Source organism: Enhydra lutris, unplaced genomic scaffold (assembly GCF_002288905.1).
Source record: "Enhydra lutris kenyoni isolate GAN:26980312 unplaced genomic scaffold, ASM228890v2 scaffoldscaffold9, whole genome shotgun sequence".
Taxonomy (NCBI): Eukaryota; Metazoa; Chordata; class Mammalia; order Carnivora; family Mustelidae; genus Enhydra; species Enhydra lutris.
The window spans coordinates 31,879,990-31,894,181 of NW_019154093.1; the positions used below are offsets into that span (position 1 = coordinate 31,879,990).

The 14,192-nt window shown below is 36.3% G+C and overlaps 1 protein-coding gene across 1 annotated transcript in view; it reads right to left on the reverse strand.

The window, feature by feature from the left end:
• Positions 1-11,979, reverse strand: part of LOC111142980 (integrin subunit beta 3 binding protein) — a 47,500-nt gene extending 35,521 nt beyond the window's left edge. The window contains exon 1 of the mRNA XM_022496351.1: positions 11,964-11,979. The gene's annotated coding sequence lies outside the window, so the exon portion shown is untranslated. The remainder of the gene's footprint in view (positions 1-11,963) is intronic.
• Positions 11,980-14,192: the final 2,213 nt, after the last annotated feature.

Consider the following 14,192-nt stretch of genomic DNA (forward strand, 5'->3'; position numbering starts at 1 on the left):
TTTCCCCTTATCTTAAAATACTGAAACTTCTTGGGCAGGGGAGTGGGGGAGAGGAGGGGAAAAATCCCGAGACTTCTCTGCTGCCTTCTTTTTTAGGCCATTTGTGTTAGTTAAGAGGAAAAATGTCTGTCTACAATTACTATACAAAGAGGGAAAAATGAAATTCTACCTTCCCTTACTATCTCACTAAATGTTCTTCAGTAATTAACACATTTTTATATACCTGACTACTGATATACGCAAAGGCATAATCTTACTTCTCTAAGATTTTTTTTTCCCCTCAAAGTTTTGTCAAGGTCCTCTAACTTTAAAACCCTGAAGATGCTTAAAAGTGATCCCAAACCCATCTAACCTATACCACGAACAGTTAAGATTGGGATTTCAGGGAAGACAGCTACAAATTGAGAAGACTAGTATTCTTTCCACTCTGCAATGAGGAGTGCTAGCTACCAGATCCTTTAGAAAACAGAAGAAGAAAAAGTGAACAGACTAGATTTGGCTAGAGAAGGAAAGGAATTAAGGATGTGAATAAAATTAGGAAAAGAGAAATCAATAATTCATAATTCTATAATAATAATTTATAACTGCTTATAATATTCAGTGACTCCTTAGAGATAGTTAATGCCACTATTAAAAAAGATGCTATGATCAGCCCAAATACCACCATACTTTTCGTAAAGTGGTCAAACCTTGTATATTAGCAAAACTAAAATTTGGGCATTGATTTTTCTGTCTAAAAAAAGAAAAGAATGTTCGCTTCATAATTTCAAATAGATGACATTCTCCTTCAATATCTTTCACAAACTGTAGCTTGCTTTGTCACTTCGTCTAAAGCATATTCTACCAAAAAGGTGTCTCTATTGCATTGATTTTTACCTATTATAAACAGTCTAGAAAGTACTAACTAAGGGTTCTTTTGGGATGAAATATGATGGAAAGGATGTGCTATTATTATTATGAAGTACTACCCTATGCTATCAATGAAATATTTAAAACACAGGTACTATAGATATTTGGATAACCAGAAACAAAAGAAAAATTAGGGTATATAAAGGGAGATAATTTTTCATAACCTTACACTGGTTAATTAGGCCATTGGAATGTCTTACTAAAGACATTATTATAAATTATTAATACTATTATGGAGTTTATATTTAAATATTCTAAATATTAGCTGTCTTGGGTACCTTTCACAGTTTGGGTCTAGGGTTCTCAGAACAGTCCTAGAGATCAACTAACTTCTTCTTTTTTTTTTCTTTTTTAAAAGATTTTATTTATTTGACAGAGAGAGATCACAAGTAGGCACAGAGAGAGAGAGAGAGAGGAGGAAGCAGGCCCCCTGCCAAGCAGAGAGCCCGATGCGGGACTCGATCCCAGAACTCCGAGATCATGACCCGAACTGAAGGCAGAGGCCCAAACCACTGAGCCACCCAGGTGCCCGAGATCAACTAACTTCTTATCAGCTACCATGATTATCATTCTTTTCTTTTTTTTTTCATGATTATCATTCTTAATAGTTCTAATAATGTTGGGTTTCATTGTTATTTGTTATAATAGTTATGGACGCAAAAGCATTTTGCACTAATCTCAGTGATCTTACAGAGATGGTAGAGAAAGAATATAACCAAAATATTAGATCTATGGTGATAGAAATGTTCTATTTTTTTTTTTAAAGATTTTATGTATTTATTTGACAGACAGAGATCACAAGTAGGCAGAGAGGCAGGCAGATAAGGGGAAGCAGGCTCCCTGCTGAGCAGAGAGCCCAATGCGGGGCTCGATCCCAGGACCCTGAGATCACGACCTGAGCTGAAGGCAGAGGCTTTGACCCACTGAGCCACCCAGGCGCCCCAAAATGTTCTATTTCTTGATTGGGTGTTTGATACACAGGGGTATACACTTGTTAAAACTCATTGGATTGTACACTCAAGATCTGTGGATTTTATAATATATAAATTTTACTTTGATAAAAAAATTTTAATAGAAAAATAAAAGAAACATTGCCTTACAAAGTTGATACATTGGTGTTTCTATTTATATTCATTATTGTTCCACAATTTAAAAATATTAAAATATTTTTAAAAAGATGTATTTATTTATTTTTTGGCAGGGGGAGGAAAAACAGAAAGAGAGAGAGAGAGAGAGAATTTTTAAGTAGACGGCACACTGAGCACAGAGCCCAATGCAAGCCTCAATCCCACAACCCTGAGAGCATGATCTGAGCTGAAACCAAGAGTTGGACACTTAACTGACTGTGCCACACAGGTGCACCTAAAATATGAATATTAAAGATAACACTATTCTGCAACTGTCCTGTATGTAACTCCTGAGATTTTAATGAAATATTTTCATGGCTTCATATATCCTCATGTTTCTCAGAATATAAAGTAAATTCCTTCATATATCCTCATGTTTCTCAGAATATAAAGTAAATTCCATCTCAAATATATTTTTGTCTGTTTATTAAAGTATAATTTACATACATTAAAATGGTCAGCTTGAGGAGATCTGACAACTGTATACTCTGATGCAACTACCACACAAGATATAGAACATTTCAACCATTTCAGGTTTTCTTATATACCCTTCTACTGAGTTTCCACTTTCTAGTCCATAGGCAACTACTTTCTAATTCCTATAATCATTGATACCTCTACCTATTCTTGGGACTTCATATAAATTAAGAATGTAACTTTTGGTTTGGGTTTGTTTTTGAGATCGTCTACATTATTGCATGTGGTAGTAGTGTGTTCCTTTTTATTGCTGAATAGTGCTCCTTTGTATAAATATATCAGAATTTGTTTTTTCACTTTCTGATTAGGAGACATTTGGATTATTTCCAGTTTGGGCTATTATGAATTAAGTTGCTAAAAACATTCTTGTATATGTCGGAGTCCCTGGGTGGCTCAGTCAGTTAAGCCTGGTAATTTCAGCTCAGGTCATGATCTCATGGGTCATGAGATCCAGCCCAGGTAGGGCTCCATGCACTCAACTAGAAGTCAGCTTGAGATTCTCTCCCTCCCCTTTCCCCCCACTCACATGCATGCTTTCTCTCTCTAGAATAAGTAAGTCTTTAAAAAAAAAAAAAAATCTTGGGCACCTGGGTGGCTCAGTGGGTTAAAGCCTTTGCCTTCGGCTCAGGTCATGATCCCAGGGTCCTGGGATCGAGCCCCACATTGGGCTCTCGGCTCCACGGGGAGCCTGCTTCTTCCTCTCTCTCTGCCTGCTTGTGATCTCTGTCAAATAAATAAATAAAATATTTTAAAAAATTAAAAAAAAAAAAACACCTAAATAAAAGCTGGAGTTCTCCAAAGCATGTGTCATTTTAAATTCCCATCAGTAAAAGAGAGTTCCAGCTGCTCGACATCCTTATCAGTCTTTACAACTGGTTTAGTCATTCTCACGTTTGTTTGTTTAAAAGATTTTTATTTATTTATTTGAGAGGAAGAATACGAGTTGGTGGTGGGAGTGGCAGAGAGAGAAAGAAAAGCAGCAGACTCGCCACTGAATGGGGAGCCCGAAGTGGGGCTCAATCCAAAACCATGACCTGAGTCAAAGGCAGATGCTTAACCAAATGAGCCACCCAGGTGCCCCATTTTTTTTTTTTTTTTAAAGCAATCTCTACTCCCAACATAGGCCTCGATCTCAGGACCTTGAGATCAAGAGTTGCAAATTCGGGCGCCTGGGTGGCTCAGTGGGTTAAAGCCTCTGCCTTTGGCTCAGGTCATGATCCCAGGGTCCTGGGATCGAGGCCCGCATCGGGCTCTCTGCTTGGCGGGGAGCCTGCATCCTCCTCTCTCTCTGCCTGCCTCTCTGCCTACTTGTGATCTCTCTCTCTCTGTCAAATAAATAAATAAAATCTTTAAAAAAAAAAAAAAAGAGTTGCAAGTTCTACAACTCGAGGCAGTCAAGTTCCTCTAGTGTTGTTGTTTTCTAAAAGCCATTCTGTTTTGTTATTTAGCTCTTCTAGTGGGCAGAAGTGGTATCCATTTGTGGGTTTCATTTGTATTTCCAATGATAAATGATGTTGAATACTTTTTCATATGCTTTTTCATATTCATAACACTTTTTCATATTCATTTAAATTTTTTTTGTGACACGTTGGTTCAAGTTTTTGTACATTTTTATTGTACTTTTTATTGCTAATTTATATATTATAGATACAAGTCTTTTGCCAGATAGATGTATGACAAATATTTTCTTCTTAATCCCTGGTTTGACTATTCATTTTCTTTTTTTTTTTTTTTTTAATTTTATTTATTTATTTCACAGAGAGAGACACAGCAAGAGAGGGAACACAAGCAGGGGGAGTGGAAGAGGGAGAAGCAGGCTTCCCGCTGGGCAGGGAGCCTGATGCAGGGCTCAATCCCAGGATCCTGGGATCATGACCTGAGCTGAAGGCAGACGCTTAACAACTGAGCCACCCAGGCGCTCTGGCTATTCATTTTCTTAATGGTGGCTTTTTTTTTTTTTTTTTAAGATTTTATTTATTTATTTGACAGAGAGATCACAAGCAGGCAGAGAGGCAGGCAGAGAGAGAGGAGGAAGCAGGCTCCCCTAGAGAGCAGAGAGCCCGATGCGGGGCTCGATCCCAGGACTCCGAGACCACGACCCGAGCCGAAGGCAGCGGCCCAACCCACTGAGCCACCCAGGCGCCCCTTAATGGTGGCTTTTGAAGAGCAAAAATTTTTAGTTTTGATAAAGTCTACCTTATTAACTTTATCTTCTGTAGTTAGTACTTTTTCTGTTGTATGAAATTTTGTCGAATTTAGGTCTCAATGATAACTTCTTGTATTTCCTTCAAGAAGCCTGATGCTTTTAACTTTTACTTTATGCTTATGATACTTCTTGAATTAACTTTTGTGTATCAAGGGAGATAAAGATGGAGGTTATTTTTTTCCATATGGATATTTTAAAAACTTTGTTCTTACTGAATCAATCCAATATTTCGAAACATTTCAGGGGCACCTGGATGGCTCAGTTGGTTAGGTGTCTAACTCTTGATTTCAGCTCAGGTTATAATCCCAGAGTCATGGGATCAAGACCCACGCTGGGCTCCTTGCTCAGTGGAGAGTCTTCCTGGGATTCTCTCTCCCTCTCCATTTGCCCCCACCAAGTAAATAAATAAATCTTTAAAAAAAATTTAATAAATTTAGTCAACCATAAAGATAATATGAACCAAAGTTTTAGAAATTAGATTTTGCCAAATAGAATGAAGATTCATAAAGGACTAAAGGAAAAACACTTTAGGTACACTAAAGGAAAAGCATCTATGTTATATGGAAGGCAGCCTGGGCTCATATAATAGTTTAGCTGTGTCTTAGCTGTGCTATTGTGGGTATACCACTTACTCTGAATTTTAGTTTCCTCACTCAATCTAGCATATCACTAGAATATTAATGCCTATGTGACATGGAGGGCTTCCAGAGCTTGAAGGAAGGAGGGCAAGGCAGTGGAGTTCACCTTTAAGATGTCTTCCAAGGGCCTAGAATCTCTCTGTGTCCCCAGACCTGGTGAGGTATTCAGTATTGGGAAGTGAGAGGTGACCGAAAGAGAACATGCAGAAGCAAAGATGCAAATGAGACTGGTGCTACAACTGGATGTCTAGACCATCAAGCCAAGGGATGCATACTGCTCCAGTCCAAGAAGTGCCACTTCTATCAGAGCATTGGCCAGATGATGGCCTCATATTACTGAAAGCCAGCAGGCCCCAACTCCAGAGAAAGCCAGCTTACTTTCAGGAGAAGGATGAGATTCATCTACCTGCCCTCCTCCCAGAGGCACAGAATGTAGCCATGGTGGGTAAGTGATTTGCGATCAGAAAAGTTCAAGGAACACGAAGAAAATAGTAGAAAAAGCAGGATAGATAGGGTCAGTATAGGCAGCTGGTCCTGCCAATTTCTTGGGCCAGGATCCACAGCGTCACCTCCTTTTCCCTTTTGGTGAGGGGAAGGAGTGAGGCAAAGGAACTCCCAACACTGCTATTCAAACAATGGCTTTCATGGAAAATCTCCCTAGAACTTGAACACTTTATCTGCAACTCTACTTCCACAATCTAAAGCTTTTGAAAGTGGCCTGGATAGGGATGCTGTTTTGAGAGAATACATGCAAAAAGTGTATGTTCTGTTGTTGTTGGGTGAATTATTAATGTTAAGATGGCAAATTCCCAAAATTGATCTGTAATTCCTTTCAAAATTCCAAATGGCTGTTTTTCAGAAAAGGACAAGGTGATCTTAAAATTCCTGTGAAATTGCAACAGATGCAAAATAGCAGAAGCAATTTTGAAAAGGAACAACAAAAAGAGGGTTCACGTTTTCTGATTTCAAATTTACAGTAATTATAACTTTATTTTGAAAACTTAATTAAGAAAGTGTGGTAGTGACATAAAGACAGTCAGGGATGAATGGAGTAACTTGAGAGTCCAGAAATAAATCCTTACATTTATAGCTCATTGATTTTCAACAAGGCTATCAATACCATTCAATAGCGGAAAGAAAATCTTTTCAACAAATACTGCTAGGACAACTGAGTATACATGCCCCTACTCACACATCATGTGCCAAATTAACTCGATTAGGTAATAGTTTCTTAGATATGACACCAGAAGTACATGCAACCAAAGAAAAAGTAAACTGGACTTCATCAAAATTTAAAACTTTTGTGCATTGAAGGGATGCTACCAAGAAAGTAAAAAGACAACCCAGAGAATCCGTGATTAGGTGACAGTATTCAGAATACACAAAAGTAAAAGCACAAAATCCTATTTTAAAAAGGGTATCTAATTTGAGTAGATATTTCTCCAAAGAAAATATATAGATGGCCAATAAGCATGTATAAAAATGCTCAATATCATTAAAAAATGCTTAAAACCGCAATGAGATACTGTTTCATACCTACTAGGATGGCTAGAATCAATGAGTCAGATAATAGCAAGGAGGATCTGGAGAAACTGGAACCCTCCTCATTCACTGGTGGTGGGAATGTAAAATGGTGCAGCTGCTGTAGAAAAGAGTTTGACAGTTTTTCAAGAAGGATGGAATTCTTGGGGCACCTGGGTGGCTCAGTGGGTTAAAGCCTCTGCCTTCGGCTCAGGTCATGATCCCAGGGTCCTGGGATCGAGCCCCACATCGGGCTCTCTGCTCAGCGGGGAACCTGCTTCCTCCTCTCTCTCTCTCTGCCTGCCTCGCTGCCTACCTGTGATCTCTATCTGTCAAATAAATAAATAAAATCTTTAAAAAAAAAAAAAGAAGGATGGAATTCTCATGTAAGTCAGCAATTCCACCCCTAAATATCTAAAGAAAACTAAAATATGATTCAGCTATAAAAAGGAGTGAAGTACTGTTACATACAACAACATGATGAAACGTGAAAATGTTATGAAAGCAGTCAGTCACAGAAGGCCACAATATTGTATGACTCCATTTACATGAAATGTCCAGGATGAGCAAATCCATAGAGACAGCAAGTAAATTAGTTGCCAGGGGATGAGAAGAGGAGAAGTTAGCACCACTTAACTGCTAAGAGAGGGGTGCCTGGGTAGTTCAGTCATTCTGCCTTTGGTTCCAGTTGTGATCCCAGGTCCCTCGGATTGAGACCCACATCCGGCTCCCTGCTCAGTGGGAAGCTTGCTTCTCCCTCTCCTACTCCCACTCCTACCGTTCATGTTCCCTCTCTCGCCCTGTCTCTCTCTGTCAAATAAATAAATAAAGCCTTAAAAAAAAATAAACGCTAAGAGATACAGGATTTTTGGCGAGAGGGGGTGATAAAAATGTTCTGGAATCAGATAGTGGTGATGGCTGTTCAACATAGTGAGTATACCATAAACTACTGGTGTATACTTTAAAATGATGAATGTTATATGAATTATATATCAATAAAAATTCCTGAAATTAAAAAAAAGAGAACTATTAGAAAGTACATGAGATAATTAGAAGATATGAACAAAGACTGTCCATTTGATGGTGAAGGAATTATCAATTCTGAGAAATACGATAATACTATTATAGTTTTTTAAAAAGTCTTTCTCTTTGGGGTGCCTGGGTGGCTCAGTCATTAAGTGTCTGCCTTCGGCTCAGAGCATGATCCCAGGGTCCTGGGATCGAGCCCCGTGTCGGGATCCCTGCTCTGATGGAAGCCTGCTTCTCCCTCTCTCACTCCTCCTGCTTGTGTTTCCTCTCTTGCTGTGTCTCTGTCAAATAAATAAATAAAATCTTTAAAAAAAAAGTTTTCTCTTTTAAAAATAATCATTGAAGTATTTATAGATGATATTTCAGATTTGTTTCAAAATAATCTAGTATGGGGTACTAAAGTATATAAGGGAATATAAGTGAAATAAGTAGGCTTGTTTTAAGAATTATTAAAGCTTGGTAATTAACAGGTAGTGCATTACCTTTGTCTCTGTTTGAAATTCTTAATAATAAAAAGTTTAAAAAAGCACTATTTTGTAACTATAGTGAAATAAAGGATCTAGGAAATAATCATCAATGAAAAAAAACCACTGAAGAAAGATTAATGGGAATTTTATTATGGGTGAATCAAGGTGATTAATACCTGAACCAAAAATCAGATCATTTTGTGTTCTTGAGGGGATGCGATAGGAACTATACACACTATCTATGAGGTATGCTTATCAAAAATTTGAATGAGAATCTAATCAAGCCTCTAACTTTACCAGTTTCATAGCAAATCTGAAGAACAGAGAAATCATTTGAAGGACACCACAAGAAACAAATCAATTAACTCCTGAATATGAAATACGCTTACAAAACAAATACCTCTGTTTTCTCAAAAAATAAATTACAAAAAAAGGGTGAAACTTAACTAGATTTAAAAAGACTTAGGATAGGGCGCCTGGGTGGCTCAGTGGGTTAAGCCTCTGCCTTCGACTCAGGTCACGATCTCAGGGTCCTGGGATCGAGTCCCACATCAGGCTCTCTGCTCCGCAGGGAGCCTGCTTCCTCCTCTCTCTCTCTCTCTGCCTGCCTCTCTGCCTACTTGTGATCTCTGTCAAAAAAAAAAAAAAAAAAAAAAAAAAGACTTAGGATATATATAAAAAGTATTATAATGTATAAGCCTTGTTTTAATCCTGATTTTAATAAGCCAACTATAAAAGGATATTTTGAAACAACCGTAGAAATGTGAATATGGACTGTGTAAAAGATATTATTATGGAATTAGTATTAATTTTATAAGGATGATAATGCCACTGTGGTTATGAAAAAAGTCATTATCTGTTAGAAATACATACTGACGAATTTTCTGATGAAATGACATGTCTGGGTCCTGTAAAACATGCCAGGAAAAAAAATACACAGATACACACACATATGTACATATACATATATACATACGAAGCAAAATTAACAAAATGTTAATAATTGTTGAACACAGAAGTTCATTGTATTATTCTATTTTGTGTTTGAAAATTTCTGTAATAAAAGGGGAGAGAAGGGAAGGAGAGGGAAGGAAGGAGAGAGGAAAGTAGATTTGCACCAAATCAGTAAGTAGGACTGCAGAATGAGAGCTATAAAATTTCCCAATGTCCTGAAACTCAAAGTTCTTTCTAATTTCAGGAGGTGGGAGAAGTCTTGTCCCAGAGAGATAAGACAAGTTTAGGCCCTAGGAATAGTCAGAAGTGTCCTACCAATAGTAAGGGAGTAATCTAGCCTGGGCATCCATGCCTAAATTAGCAACCTCCCCCACCTTCCCCAATTCGCACTGCTATTCCTTCTAGCAGCAAGCCTACTGAGTTGGCCTTGGTAGGAAGAATGGTCCTTCCCTTCCTACCTGTAGCATCTGCTTCTTCCATTCCTTCTCTGAGGTGGCCTGAACAAGATTATGTACATGATTAGGTAGCTAGCTATCCCTATAAATTCATCTGAATTGCCACTGGCAGCAGTTTGTAATAAATAATTCATCTTCATTTCTAAAAATTCTTCTAGAAACAGTATTTGGATGACAATGACTTGAGCAGCTAAAATATTGTAGGTGATGAAAAACTGGAACATTCTTTAACTCCTCACCACCCCCCAACAATGTGGGATGGTTCAGCAAATGATGGTACTTGTAGTATATATTCCAGATATTAAAGGAAGGTCACAATAGCATAGCTGTTTTCTCCATTAGGAGACTCCTAAAGAAAATGACTTTTGCAGACTTTCCCTAACATCATGGAGCATTTATCTCTATAAAGGTCTGTAGATGCTTTAGGAACACCAGGATTTGGGAGTTTAGAACATCTCTGAGAGGAAAGAGCAGCAGATGAGAATGAATAGGTTCCACTTTAACCAACTGGTATATAAGGGCCATCTCCTTTCTGTGGATATCAGTCTTCTTCCTTCAGTATCATACTGGTAAGGCAAAATGACCTTAGAGTTACTACTAGTTCCTCTGCAGTTTTACAGCAATTAGGTACTCTTGGAATTATAGGTATATCATGAATGTCTGATTTTCCTTTGCATGGGCTAAGATGTTACTGGAGTAGATGGAAGCATAAGTGTAGTGAAGGAGAGAATCCTAGACTAAGCACCAGAACAAAAGCTCCCAGCTCTAAGACGTGAATATAGAGCTGCCAACAAACAATGAGGCAAGAATACAAAGGCAGAAATTACCAGAAATAGGTCAGAATATAGAAGAGAAATGTTGAAGAAAGGCCCAGGCTAGATGCTAAGAACCTGATATTAGCAGGGAATGGCCATGTGATATCAAGCTGAGTCAAGCTAAGTCTCCTTGGTTTAAAGGTACAGAATTGGGCCAAACATAACAATGTATTTTTCTATTACAGGATATTAGCTGTGGCACTGGCTACCTTGACATATCCTAATCCGAAGTAAAAATGTATTGAAAGCCTGCCATGATGACAATTGTACTTCAAGAAGAGGATGAATTCCTAAATGGCCAGTCTCTGCTATTCAAATAATGTTACCATCTCCCAAAGAACAGTTTGAGGGCAGGAAAGAACAATATTTCATTTTAAGCGGGACTACTCATCTACCAAAATACCATTTGACCAAAGAAACAGATGCAGAATTACAGTCACAGCTGCATTCTGTGTAGAACAAGTTGGATAATGGTACTCTAAATTGCTAATTACACTGCTAATGATTTTTTTAGTGGCATTGCATTATTTTCCCACTTTTGTTTAAATTTTTTTAGAAAAGCATCTTGGAAGTTTTAAAAATGGTAAATTGTTAAATATCACTGAGTTGTCCAAAGAGAAATTCCATATAACATCCATTTCTTGAAATGGCATTCTCATATGGAATTTTGTAGGAGTGCCATTTATTGACTAGCTATTTGTTTTAATTTACTTTCTCATCAATTTACTTGCATTTAAGATTAAGTAGCTCAATATTAGTATTTGTATCTAGCTCCACAATTGGTATGAAAAGATAATAAACCAACATATGTCTTGATATGTTGGCACTGGGAATGTACTATGACTAGATTTACAAAAAGTAATAGCAACAGTACATTTTTATTTTTATTGTGACAACCATGGTGAAATTTATTACACTGTTAGTATTTTATTGTTTAATTATGCCAGAATAGCTTAGGGAGGTAATTACATTTTTGATATAAAAGTGCTGTTAATGTTTTTATTTCAATTTAGCAGATTATAGAATACAGATTAAAGCACTGCCGTTGTTCCATATTGTTTCTTGTGCATTTAAGTGGTAGAATATTTTTTCCACAAATAGTAAATTCATTTCTACTGAATTATTTTATTAAGGTTTCTAAATAATTTGCCTCTTAAGTGAAAACCTTAATCTGGCCAGGAATTTCCATATATTAGATTTATAAATAATATTTTATATAGAAAATGGTGTACCAATCACAATAATGTCACAGTGTTTTTTGAAAATTTTTCTATTTATTAAGGTAAATTTCCCATAAATTAAATTTCCCGTAAATTAAAAATACATTCTTCTTATGCAATTACAAATTCACGGGTAAATACTTACATTTGCTTCTAACAGATGGTCCAATTTCAGTGATCTCTTAACACTGCCAACAAAATATTTAAAGAAATCTTAGGTTTATATGCTTTAAGTAGCCAAATATTTGAGAGTAATAAATATAAACAAAGATTCTGAGTTACTTTTGCCAATGAAAGCAGAATACCATATGAAGAAAGCAATTTTCATGACGATGAAACTGGATTCTTTAATAGTATATTTCAAAATGGAATAATTAAATATTCAAATGGATTTTTATATATGGTTTCATATACATTCACTATTGTACAATTCAAGCATTAAAGTCATATTATGAAATAATCTTAGTAAAAATGAATATATTTGTGTTTTAAAATAACACTATTGAAAAATTAAGCATAAAGACAAAATAATTTATACAACTTAATGGAGATGTTGAAAGTATATTATTTGCAGAAATAATGTACTAGGTATTAAAATAAAGGTATGAACAAGGTGAAAAGTTTTGCGCGTTATTCTAGATTTAAACATGATTCAGTGCTACCAGACTATGACTTAACTGAGGAACAGATGCTCTATGTCTTTATAAGTCCCCAATCCATAAGAAACTATTTTTTGTTTCCCTCACTAAACTGATTCAGGAACATGCCAGGCTCTCTCTGTGCAAAATCTGTTCTGCTAAACTGGATGCCCAGCTGTTGGTGACAAAGCTTAGAAAGGAAAGCTGAATATTTATAATACTTTATTTCGTACAGCTGTCTTCTAAAGAGCAGTCATCAACATTTTATTGAATGCAGGCTAAATGCTCAAAGGAGAAAAAAGGTCAATATAAATAAAACTAGTTTTCCCAGTAATAAATGCAGCATCAAAAGTACTTTCTTGATCCCTGAGAAAAAGAAATTACGTTATTTAAAATACTAGAGAATTTGAGCATAAAGCAAAAAGAGAGAGAGAGAAGAAAAAAGAAAAAGAGGATTATATTGTAAAGTTTATATTATAGAAAATTTTAAAAGTTTTATACATATTAGAAAATGTCTGTTCATAAATAACTATTTACTTTTTTTCCCTGAATATTGACTTTCAAACAAGTGACAAGAACAAGAAAAAATAGAAGAGATGGACAATTTACAAATATTACGGAATAGTAAATATTAAATACGTAATTTAATCTATCAAAAAAGGGCTCACTTGGGCGCCTGGGTGGCTCAGTGGGGTAAAGCCTCTGCCTTCGGCTTGGGTCATGGGATTCGGCCCCATGTCAGGCTCTCTGCTCAGCGGGGAGCCTGCTTCCTACTCTCTCTCTGCCTGCCTCTCTGCCTGCTTGTAATTTCTGTCTGTCAAATAAACAAATAAAATCTTAAAAAAAAATGTTTAAAAAAAAAGGGCTCACTTCATTTTGCTATTATATCTACGTTAGCTTATCACATAACATTTCTTGAGATTAATTAAATCACTTTGAAAAATAACTTGTATCTTTTAGACGTCCACTTGAAATAAATTTAATGTGAATTCTCAATGAAGCAAGAAGAGAAAAGAGGTATGAACAAATAAAACTGGCACATGATCCAAAAAAAGTGTATATATTTAGTTTTGGAATACATAGTACTCTATTCAGGTATATGAGATATTTGGTATTTTACAAAATTTCGAAAGTAGAAATCAAAAACTAAAAGTACACAGCACAGACTTTTTAAATGCTAAGATGTAATACTACCTATTAGAAGGAAATAAACCTCACCCTGATATTAATTGTTCAAAATATTACTTATTGACGACTAATTCTTAGAGAAAGTAACTTGATGTTTGGATTTAAGAGATGTCTGGTTTACATCCCACGTTTGATCTAAGCCCAAGGAAATATATAAGTAAACAAGAAACTGAGCAGACTTGGACTGTTATTTTCCACTTTAGCAGTTTAGTGAGAATCTGAAAAACATGATTTATTGTCAGTGATACAGTTTTCAGATAATTTAGGCATGTAAACTAAAACCTGGTAATATTTACAAGAATCATGAGAAGATTTAATAAATGAGACTAGGAGAAATCTAAGAAATCACTTAGTTCATCCAATATGGAAGAGTTGGTGTGATGTGCCCACTGTCCCACAGCTTAAAGGGCAGAAACTCAGATCTCAGGTCCTATGCACAACAAATCTTTATCGAATTGGGGAGGAGTTGACCAGCAAACCTACTAGAGGATTTTATGATGATCTATTAGAACTAGGCCCATTGTCAAAGTGTGTTATTGAATTAAGCA